Here is an 11,267-nt window from a genome sequence, read left to right on the forward strand (position 1 = left end):
ACTTGAAGTAATCTTTTGCAACCTGTATTTTCTCTCTTATCTCTTTGTTGGAGTGATCAATTTTTGCCTGTACTTGCTCATTTAGGTCATTCTTTAATCCACAAATTATTTTAATTATTAATCTTCTGAACTCTTTCTCTGACATTTCATGAACTTCATTGTCCATGGGTTCTGTTATTACAGTACCCTTGGTTTGTTTGGGGCACTTTCCTTCTTGTTTTTTCATGTTGTCTATGTGTCTTATTGTCTCGCAGTGTGGATCTGAGATATTAAAGTTTCTACCCTATATTCTTATAGTACCCATGCAGATTGTCTACCTTATCTTGATTTTGGGCTTCTAGACCCAGCTGGTGTCTCTCATGTATACTACTACTTCTAAAGTTGGTGGCGGCCATAGCTAAGATAACTAGAGATAATAGTTGAGGTGCCCCAAGATGGATACAATGCCTTACAGAGATGGGGCTGAAAGAGTGGGCCTCACACTCTCTTTGGGATGCCTGCTCTGAGATGCAGCTGCTTCTAGGCCCTATCTGTTGTCAAAAGGGTAGGGGCCATTGTGTGGGTAAGGCTGTGGCCATGACTGCAGTGTCCAAAATGGAAGTGGTTTAGGCTTAGGCTCCCAGGGGTGGGAGGTGGGGGTGAACTTAGACCTACCCTGGACCTGGGTTCCATGCAAGTCAGTATGGGCAGATCTGGGCAGCGCCTTACTTCCTGCAGTAGTCCACTAGTCAGAAGCTGGGCTTTGGCCAGTATTTCTGGTGGAGGGACGGACCTGGGCCTACTGTGAGCATGGGTCCTTCCTGAGCAGACTGGTGTGGGAGGATATGGGCTGGGCCTGGCCTCCTGTGGTCCTAGTAATATTATTAATAAAATGACCAGCACAGTAATGTTGTGATTCAAATCCTGTGTGTGTGTGTGTGTACACACACACTTGCACACATACACACACAAAATTCCCATAATATATATGTATAAATTTTTTTTCCCACATGGAAGATATTCAAGTTGTGATCTCCATGTCAAAATCTATGTCACTTGTCCCTGATAAGTTTTAAATAATGGAACTGATAAAGTATTGGCTGTGAATAGAATTAGGCTGGCTTTCACTTGGTCCATTTGGACCCAGTATCACCCATTTTTTTCCAACAGAGATAAGTCAAACTCTTCAGATGATTACTTACTCTCCTGAAGGACTGAGATAATATTAATATTCTTGATTTTATGAGTATGTTTAAAAAATTCCTTCTATTCCCAAAGTTTTCATGAAACCAAGCGATTATGAAAGAGTTTGGAATTTTTTACTAAAAATATTTTTTCTCTTCTTAAATGAGCAAATCTCCTATGGGCACAGGATACACCTTTGGATATAATATATTTATTCTATGTAATTACCAAGAAGCACTTAGGTCAGTGGGAATAAAAAAAATATATCAATAGAATGCTCTGAATACAATACTTGTTAGTACGCAAATATTGAATTATCTTGTATTCTTGGACAAATTAAATCAGTGAACTCTTTGAAAATAAAATAGGGACATTCTCTTACATTGAGAACTTCTGCTTTAGTCAATTAAAGAAAGAAGAACAATCTGGCCCAGATTTAGGAAATGCCAGTGTACAGGCTGCATTGTTATTTTGTTTTGTTTGTGGCTGAGTGATGACCCTCACATTGAGATGGCCATGTAAACATTTGAAGTTAGACTCTTTTTCTGAGAAATTTTTTCATTCCAGAGTTCTTATGCTTCATATTATTTACTTGGCTGGCAATTTATGGTTTTAAGGAAACATTTTTTCTATCCTTCCTTAAAATGTCAATTCTGTGAAACCTCAGCAAACTTGCATCTGAAGATTAAGACTGGTTCCCATTACTAATTGATAGTTCCCCATCAACAATAACAAAAGTCAATTAAATTAGCTAGAGTTTGGTTCTTGCTCATAATATTTTCTGGTATATTATGACAAACACTGAAGACTTCATGTTGAACATTTTGAAAACCATTACTACCCCATGACTTCAACTTTTCACAGTAATAATACATCTTAGAAGCATCTCACTGAATTCTACATGATTTTCTGATTCTGAATGGCAACATGACTGACATACTAATTTCCCAGAGCACATGAATATATTAAATATTTTGCCATTCTTGGAATCTTCATTTTGTATAATGTCAAATGAATTGACATCACAATCTACACGTTCTCTATGAATTCAGTGCAGTGTTATAAAAGAAAAGTGTAATTGACAACAAAAGAGAAGTAGTGCCATATTTAAAACCAAGCAAATGATTAATCTTCAAACCTATATAAAGCAAATTCTATTAAAGATTTTATTTTTATTTTAACAATTATCTTCCAAATTGTTCAGTTTTTCATTTTGAGACAGTCCTCCTAAAAATACTACATGAACAATATTTCTATTAACTTATCTGTAGCTTATGATTTTTAGGAAAGTTAATTATTTTTTCATAAAATGATTGTTCTTCTTTGCTGAATATATTATTAGGTAGCTATAATTTCCATCATTATTGCAAATAATAGATTTGTGTCTAATTCAATTTTTTAAGTTTACGTGGGAATATAATTTATTTCTGTATTGGTTTTATCTCAGACAGATTTACTGAAGTTTATTATGAGTTCTAGTTATCATTTCACATGTTCTCTGGAATTTTCTATATAGTTATCTATATTATTTACCAATTGTGACTATTTTATTTCATCTTTTCTATTTATACTTTTTATTATTTTTATTTCTGAAACTGTTCTGAATGGTTCCTGCTGACAAGTGTGGACAAAACCAAATGATTGTTGGCCTAATGCTTATACTCCTTATTCTAACATTTAGAATATAGTGTTTGGTTATCATAATGTGGCTTATTTGTCATAATGATCTTTGCGATAATTTCTTATATATTACTGCATTATGAAAGTTTTTATTTCTGGTTTGCTTAATACTTTGGTCAGGATTTTCTGGCAAAAATATAAAATGTATGCATATCAAGCATCTCTTTGTTTAAGTAGCATTTTATGAATAAAAGCTGGTGATCACATCATGATCTATAATATTTATGGGAATGGTTGAATACCAGTATGACTTTTTCTAACAGAAGGACACTTAGAAAAAATTACCAAATATAACCTGTGTTCTCATCGATAATTCTAAAAGCAACATCAGCTCACGCTTAATGAATTTCAATGTTATTTTGTCAGGTCCTTGTCATCCTTAAAGGAGAAGTTTCATGTGGATATTTTTTTAAAAATTTTGAGACTACATGGAAACCACGTCAATGATTGTATTGATTACACCAATTTTATACATATTTAGAACATTTAAGTAAAAGTATTGAAACTGCCAATAGGCAACCCAGGAAAACTAGCACAAGTGATATATCAACTCAGAAATGTGCCGTTTTAGTCACACTGTGCAGGAAGGATTTCTTGTCATGTGTTAAGAATGTGCAATAAATATGGGAAGCTCTATCTCCTTTCAGTCAGTGAGTAAATGAAACCAGAACTTTCAGATTTCTTGGATGGCTGGATTGCTGATCATTTATAAATTGGTTCAGTGGCCTTCACAGAAGGGTTGACTTCCTTTCTCAGAGTCTTAGACACTTAGGAAAAAAACTCTATAAATATGATAGTAAACTTTAATGTGTTTTCTTAGGAAAAATAAAAATGACTACATTCTTTAATATTGATTTAAACACAGAAAATATCAATTATGGAGAAACTCAAATTAATTCTTACAAATGGAAGAAATGCAACTATCATTTATGAGATTGGCAAATGAGCAAGGATTTTAAACTGTCATAAGCTTTTGAAGTGCGGTGGTCAAGGGGGAAGTTCCTGTCTGTACCAGTTAAGTAATGAATGATGCATGTTTATGAGTTTGTGTGTTTTGTACATTAATGTGTGCAGACTATGCCCCAGTGTTTTCTTAATAAATGCACTTCACTGTAGATTATTTCTCATTAAACTACCATATTTACTTTCACAACTTTACTTTCATCACCTTCAAAGCTGCTTCTGGGTGAACCTTATAAATGTGTAAATAGGTAGTTATTCTAAATATTTAGGGATCAATAAAAATTGAATAGTAAGGCTAAAACTTGATTTCAAACATTACATAAACTTGATTTCAGCTATTATTAAAAAAATCTTAAATGTTAATATTTGGTTTTAAGCTTTGTGACCCACATTTTCAGCCTCATTTTATCCATTGTAACTTTCTATTTAAAATCCTTTCCCACTATTGTAAATGTTGGTGGCAGCCTGCTGTGAGCAGTTTTCTCTACTCCTAGGTTTGCTTTATGGAGGTGAGGGTTAATGGCTGTAGGCAGGAATCCCTGCAGTAATCTGGGTCACTTATTTTACAGATCAGTTATTTCTTTACCCAGAACAGTCTTAAATTACTACCTTGAACACACACACACACTTACTGCATGCTTTCACCTTGTTCAAGAAATAATCAAAAGAGAATGCAGTGTCTAAATGCAAACTGAAAAATGAAAATAAAGAATAACAGAATGGAGAGAAGACATGTAACATTATGATAATATTTTTATACTCTAATAAGTTTTTATATTTTTCCTAGTCTCGTTTTGAAATTTTTTTTTCTAAAAGAAACACTAATTCTGTGACAATATTTCAGCTTTGAAAACATTTTAATCCACAGTTTACAGTCTCTATTGTTATAATCTTCATGGCTAAAGCAATTATTTTGAGCATGCATATTTGTCTAGCAATAATACTTAAATGTATCACAAGTCTTCCCACACCATACCAAAATCAGATTTAATGACACATGAAATCTCATTTTTATTAACATAAGTTTAATTAACACTTAAGTAAAATAAAGTAGTTTATTATTTTCATGATATTATGTGAATGTAAGTGAATGTTTGTCATGGATAAGAAAATGTTTCACATGAATAACAATTGTCAACAATATTTCAAATATAAGTAGACATTATAATGGATCTACTGAAACTAAAGGATTACATTCCAAATTAAAAAAACAACCATTATATAAACTTTTACTTTGTTATTTTATTTATTCACTATATAAAGAGGCTTAAAAAATGCATTTACTCTATTTTAACTGATGCCTATCTAAATGCATAGATTTGTTTTTAAAAAAGTGAATGCAGTTTTGTAATCTAAGAGTTTTCCATATAAAACACTGCACATATTCATGTATTATTAAATGATTTTATGACTTTTTGTAACATAACATTATTTTATGATGGATTGTCCTAGATCAAGCTTCAATTTTTTAAACTTGTCTTTTCAGGCACATTCATCTTTTAAGTATAATGACCAATGTGATTTAAAAAAATAGGTGCAAAGGTAAATGACTATATTATCCATTATTGTAGTATAAAATAAAGTGCCATAATTGTAATAAAAAGCTTTAAAGTTTCTAATGCACATCGTGGAATAATCTTCTAGAGGATTGTCCTAATATACATGCCTACAGGCTACACAGTTAACATCTTGTTTTCTTACAGTGCTTAATATTGTTTTACATTTTCATTTATAATATTTTAGAAATTGGTAAACTTTGAAAGTTTGTTTTTTAATTTTTATTTTCATAATTTTTATTTACTAGTATGGATAATCTTTTAAGTTTTTATTTAATTTTGCTGTTGCTTATCAAAAAAGTGCTAGTATATTGTATAACAATTTAATGATGCTTTTAACGTGTTAGTTATTCATTCTGCTCTTATTTGAAAGGCTAATTTCCTTTACAGTATGCTAAGGCTGAATATATGCTTTGAAATTTCTATTTCTTATTTTAGATGAAGAAACCTACCTCTGGAAAAGGAGAGGATTGACATATAGCTGTCTTTTTATTCTGTGATTGGTAATACATGGTGGTTCTTAGTTCTTACCAATTTGTTTGGTTAATTCTGATAATCAATGAGACTCTGGCATACCAACTAGTCATGTAAAATCCTACTGGTAGATGTTACACCATAATCCTCAAAGAGATATGATGTTGAGCACCAAAGGTAGAGGAGGATTCATGGTGAAAGCCCAGGGTTTGCCTTGGTCTTGCTCTGTCAATAAAGTGTAACTGTCATCTACACCAGAGAAGACAGACCAAGTGGGAAGACTTTTGATGAACTTGTATCAGAAGATCAAGTCAATTGGCCCTAGAAAAAGACAGAAATTATGAGTCTCTAATTCACTGAAGTATTAAAGTCAAACAATATTGAAATGGATTGGGTGTCAAACAAAGTAATCCAAACAGCACAGGCTTAGAGGAGTCTCCTTTAGATGAAACAAGGAAGAAATTGTTCAGTTTTTCTGAGGGTTGGAAATTGTGCCAAATGAGATAACATTTCCAGAGGACTTCTATGGGAAGAGTATGCAGGAGCCCTTTGTGCAATTAGCTTCACAGGAAATAGCTGAAAAAGCTCCAAAGAGATACAAGGAAAGAATACAGCATGGTATACTGAAATATTTAAGAGCAGCTGAGCTGACCCTGGAAATAATCACCACCAACCACCAAAGCTTATGGTCATGCCTAAGGTCTTGTGCAGGTCATTATGGCAGAGGGGAGCTGGCTTTGAGAGGATGGGGTGCGATGCTCATAGTGGAGGTTAAGATGATTATAATGTCTATTAAAGACGGCTATGGATTTGGGTTAGATAGATTTGAAAGAGAGATCAATTAGTATTTTCCAGGAATGTCTGTTCACAGATAAAGGGATGGTGGCTCTACCTTCTAGAGAACAACAGAGCATTGTGTACACATGTGGAGCGGGGGAGGTTACCTTACAGAACTACTTAGAATGACATTTATAATTTGTTTTCCATGTTCCAACCTGTCCAAGTACACATGGAGGTTGATCTGATGGCAGACTAACTGGGGAAGCAGATGTTAAGTTTACTGTTCATGAAGATGTGTGGCAACTATGTTAAAGAAAAAAAAATGTCATTTTAAAACTTTTTCAATCCAAGCGTATGGCTTGTTGAAATTGGGATTTTTTTGGAAAGATTTAACATGTAATATATTTTAACAACAGTCATCCAGAATGTAACAGCAAATCTGGGTAAACCATATAACCACTGTTCAGCTTTTCTCAAGTTAGTTACATTGTAGGATGTACTTAAACAGTAAGCATATTTAGGTTAAAGCAGTTGAATTATGCTAAAGTTTGCTCTTATACCACATTACGTTGAACACTGTTAGATTCATATTGAAACACATTTTTTTATTGTAAATCAATATAGGAGCTGTGTCTACAATTAAAAGGGAGACATTTGACAAGTTTATTATTTCTAATTTTATTCACCAACTGGTAAGAAGCATTATTTTTTTTTTAAGTTAACGAAAATTTGAGCTGCAATAACCAAAACTTTAGGATTTTGTTCTTGGTGTTTCTATGAAATTCTGAGATTGTGACTTAAATCTTCACTTCATTGTGATTTCCTTTTAGATATATTGTGCTAAGTAAAACTTGTCAAATGCATTTTCCTTTAATAATAATAGAAAGAACCACACTAGTTACAGTAACTAAATAATCTACCTGCAAAATAGTAGACAGAGCTATTTTATCCCATTTTCAAAATATTATTTGCTGCTTTATTAATATCACTAGAAATATTTAAGAAATGTTATATAGTTAAAAATATTATTATAAAATTATTTGGAATTGCTTTGGATTTGAAAAAAATATTTGGAAATAACTAAAATTATCGGCATTTTATTTATGTTGAAGAATACTGCATATATATTAGACAATGGTGCCAAAAACATGCATTGGAGAAAAGAAAGCCTCTTCAACAAATGGTGCTGGGAAAACTGGAAATCCATATGCAAAAAAAAAAAAAAATGAATTTCAACCCCTATCTCTCACTATGCACAAAACTCAATTCAAAATGGATAAAGGATATAGAAATAAAACCAGAGACCCTATATCTATTTGAAGAAAAAATAGGCCTTAATCTCCATCATGTGGGATTTGGCCCCAACTTCCTTAATAAGCCTCCTTTGGCTAAAGAATTAAAATCAAGAATCAATAAATGAGATGGACTCAAACTAAAAAGTTTCTTCTCAGCGAAAGGAACAATCTATGAGGTGAATAGAGAGCCTACATCATGGGAGCAAATCTTTATCCCTCACACATCAGATAGAGCACTAATTTCTAGGGTATATAAAGAACTCAAACAAGCTAAGCATCAAAAAAAAAAAAAATCTAATCACAAAGTGGGCCAAAGACCTGAACAGACACTTCTCAGAAGATGATATACAATCTATCTATCTATTTATCTATATATATGAAAAACTGTTCATCATCGCTAGCAATTAGAGAAATGCAAATCAACACCACTCTAATATTTCATCTCCCTCCAGTCAGAATGGCAGCTATTATGCATACAAACAACAATAAGTGTTGGTGAGGATGTGGAGAAAAAGGTACACCCATGCACTGCTGGTGGGACTGAACACTGGTGCAGCCGATATGGAAAACAGTTGGAGATTTCTTGGAAATTTGGGAATGGAACCACCATTTGACCCAGCTGTCCCACTCCTTGGTCTATAACCCAAGGACTTAAAAACAGCACACTATAGGGATACAGCCACATCAATGTTTAGAGCAGCACAATTCACAATAGCTAAACTGTGGAAGCAATCTAGATGTCCTTCAATAGATGAATGAATTAAAAAAATGGTGTATATACACAATGGAATATTCCTCAGCATTAAAAGAGAATAAAATCATGGCATTTGCAGGTAAATGGATGGAGTTAGATAAGATAATGCTAACCAAATGCCAAATGTTTTCTTTGATATAAGGAGGCTGATTCATAGTGGGATAGGGAGGGTGGGTATTGGAGGAATAGACGAACTCTAGATAAGGCAAAGGGGTGGGAGGAAAAGGAGGGGGCATGAGGTTATAAATGATGGTGAAATGTGATGATTATTATTTTCAAAAGTAAATGTATGAAGACACATATTGGGGTGAATATACTGTGTATACAACCAGAGATATGAAAAAAAGTGCTCTATATGTGTAATAGGAACTGTAATGTATTCTGCTGTCTTATATAAAAAATTTTAAAAATATTCTTGCTTTATTAATACTACTAGAATTTTTAAAGAATTGTTATATAGTTCAAAATATTATGATAACATTATTTGGAATTGCTTTGGATTTGCAGAAATATTTAAAATAAGTGGAATTATTGATATTATTTTTCTGTTGAAGAGTATTGCAAATTTCTCTAATCAAGCTCTATTTGGAGTATTAAAGTTATGTATTATTCTTTATGTAGGAAGTTCTTAGTTTTGACAAGTTTTTATTGCTATAGGATTTACTTTTATTGGTATTATTGACATTGTGTTTTCAAAATCATTCTCTTTATCTTAAAACAATGTCAATGTTTTAGTTGTTTTCCAATAAATTATTGATAAGCTACCATTGTTTTCATCTCTCACTACTAGTCTTCATTATTCTAGTTCAGAATTTATGTTATTTTCAAATTATTTTGTTTTCAAATGTTACATATGATTCTATGTAATATTTGTTTCCGTTTACTATAGGCAAATAAAATCCATATATAGTTAAAAATTCATTAATTCATATGCCAAACTCTCATTCTAAATGACTACGACATTAAAATACAGCAAGATGCTATTATGGTCTATAGATTTCTTTTTTATATATGTATGGTTAGGTGAAGAATTTTGTTAAAGTCATAAATAGCTTATGTAAAGATATTTTGAAGTACTTTTTAAGATTATTTTATTTACTTGAAAATGAGGAATTAAAAGCATATTTGTCATGTCTGTCTTAAAATGTTTCAATAATATTTGGTACATATTTATCAGTGAATTGTATTTTTAAGTTTCAGGCTTTTGACATTTTGCATTTAAAAAGTTTTGTTCTTCTTTTTAGAACCACTGTCATTATTATCTTATTGAAGTCTCCTAAAATGACTTGATGTTTGAAAAACAGCAGGTTTCCAAGCTTGTTGTCCATCATATTATGTAATATTTATATATCAAATATGTCTTTCATTTCTATAATTATAACAACAATCATTTTGAAGTTATTCTTATAATTATTAAGTCATTAAAGCAACTTGGCTTTTGTGTAGATTAGAATTTGATAGATTTAATAATTAATAACCCCTTTCTAAAGGGAAATTTTAAAAAACTGAGATTTTCTCAGATAAGTTCTTTGAATTATCATTAAAAAAATCCAATTAGAATAAGGTCTCTACAAATGAAATGATTTAGCAACATCAAAGTTTTAGTATGAAATAGTATATTACTAATTGAAAGTGAATTGGAGCATATATTCCAATTACTATCTTTCATACTGTAGAGGAAATACTGGTGTGTTATAAAGTATAACATTAAAAATTCATTAAGTCAAGCTTAAAAATCTATTAAAAGATAAACATGAATTCATTTTTCATAGCCTTAACAACAATCACAAAATTTTTATATCATTAATCTTTTTTGGATTTCTAAAGCAAGAAATTTTAATAAACTTAGATATTTCTAGCATATGAAACTTTAAATTTAATATAAGAAGATATATAAGGTATTTGTCATACACAAGCACTTAATTTTGTTTTATTCGTATAATAGAAATATTTTCACTGCTCTAATTGTAATTCAAAATTAGAAATACATGGTCATTGTATAAAATAATTTGTTCCATTACAAAATATATAAAAAGAACAAACTCACCCATAACACACTGAAACCTAATAAAATAACTATTGTTTTGTGTTGGTGTGCATCTTAACTTTTTTATGTTATTTATAATATGTGGTTTTCTGTGGATATTTATGGTTATTTACAAAACAAGTTCAGTATACCAGCTATACATCCTAAAGTATACTCTATTACACAAACCACTTTCGTAACTATCCAACATATTTATTTTATTATTGGATATTTATATGTATGTATATATGTGTGTGTATAACAATAACAATAGCAATAACAATAAGATGATAAACTTCTGCTATTCTCCAAGCAATAACAATAGCAACAATAACAACATACTTTCATATATCTGCTAAATTTTTCCACAGTAAAAATTAAAGTAAAATTATTATGTATGTTAATTTCCTAGAGTCACTGTCACGAAATACACAAATTAGGTTCCTCAAAGAACATAAATTTGTTTTCTTATTGTTGTGGAGACTGAAATTCAGTAGTTAAGATACGAGCTGGGCCCTCTATCTGTGAAGACCAGGAAAGGATGTTTCCTGGCCTATTCTAGCTTGTGGTCCAGG

The 11,267-nt window shown here is 31.5% G+C and overlaps 1 pseudogene; it reads left to right on the forward strand.

The window, feature by feature from the left end:
- The first annotated feature begins 5,995 nt into the window (after nt 1-5,995).
- On the forward strand, nt 5,996-6,929 carry LOC125619457 (annotated as a pseudogene).
- The last annotated feature ends 4,338 nt before the right edge of the window (nt 6,930-11,267 follow it).

This window comes from Marmota marmota, unplaced genomic scaffold, assembly GCF_001458135.2.
Source record: "Marmota marmota marmota unplaced genomic scaffold, marMar, whole genome shotgun sequence".
Classification (NCBI taxonomy): Eukaryota; Metazoa; Chordata; class Mammalia; order Rodentia; family Sciuridae; genus Marmota; species Marmota marmota.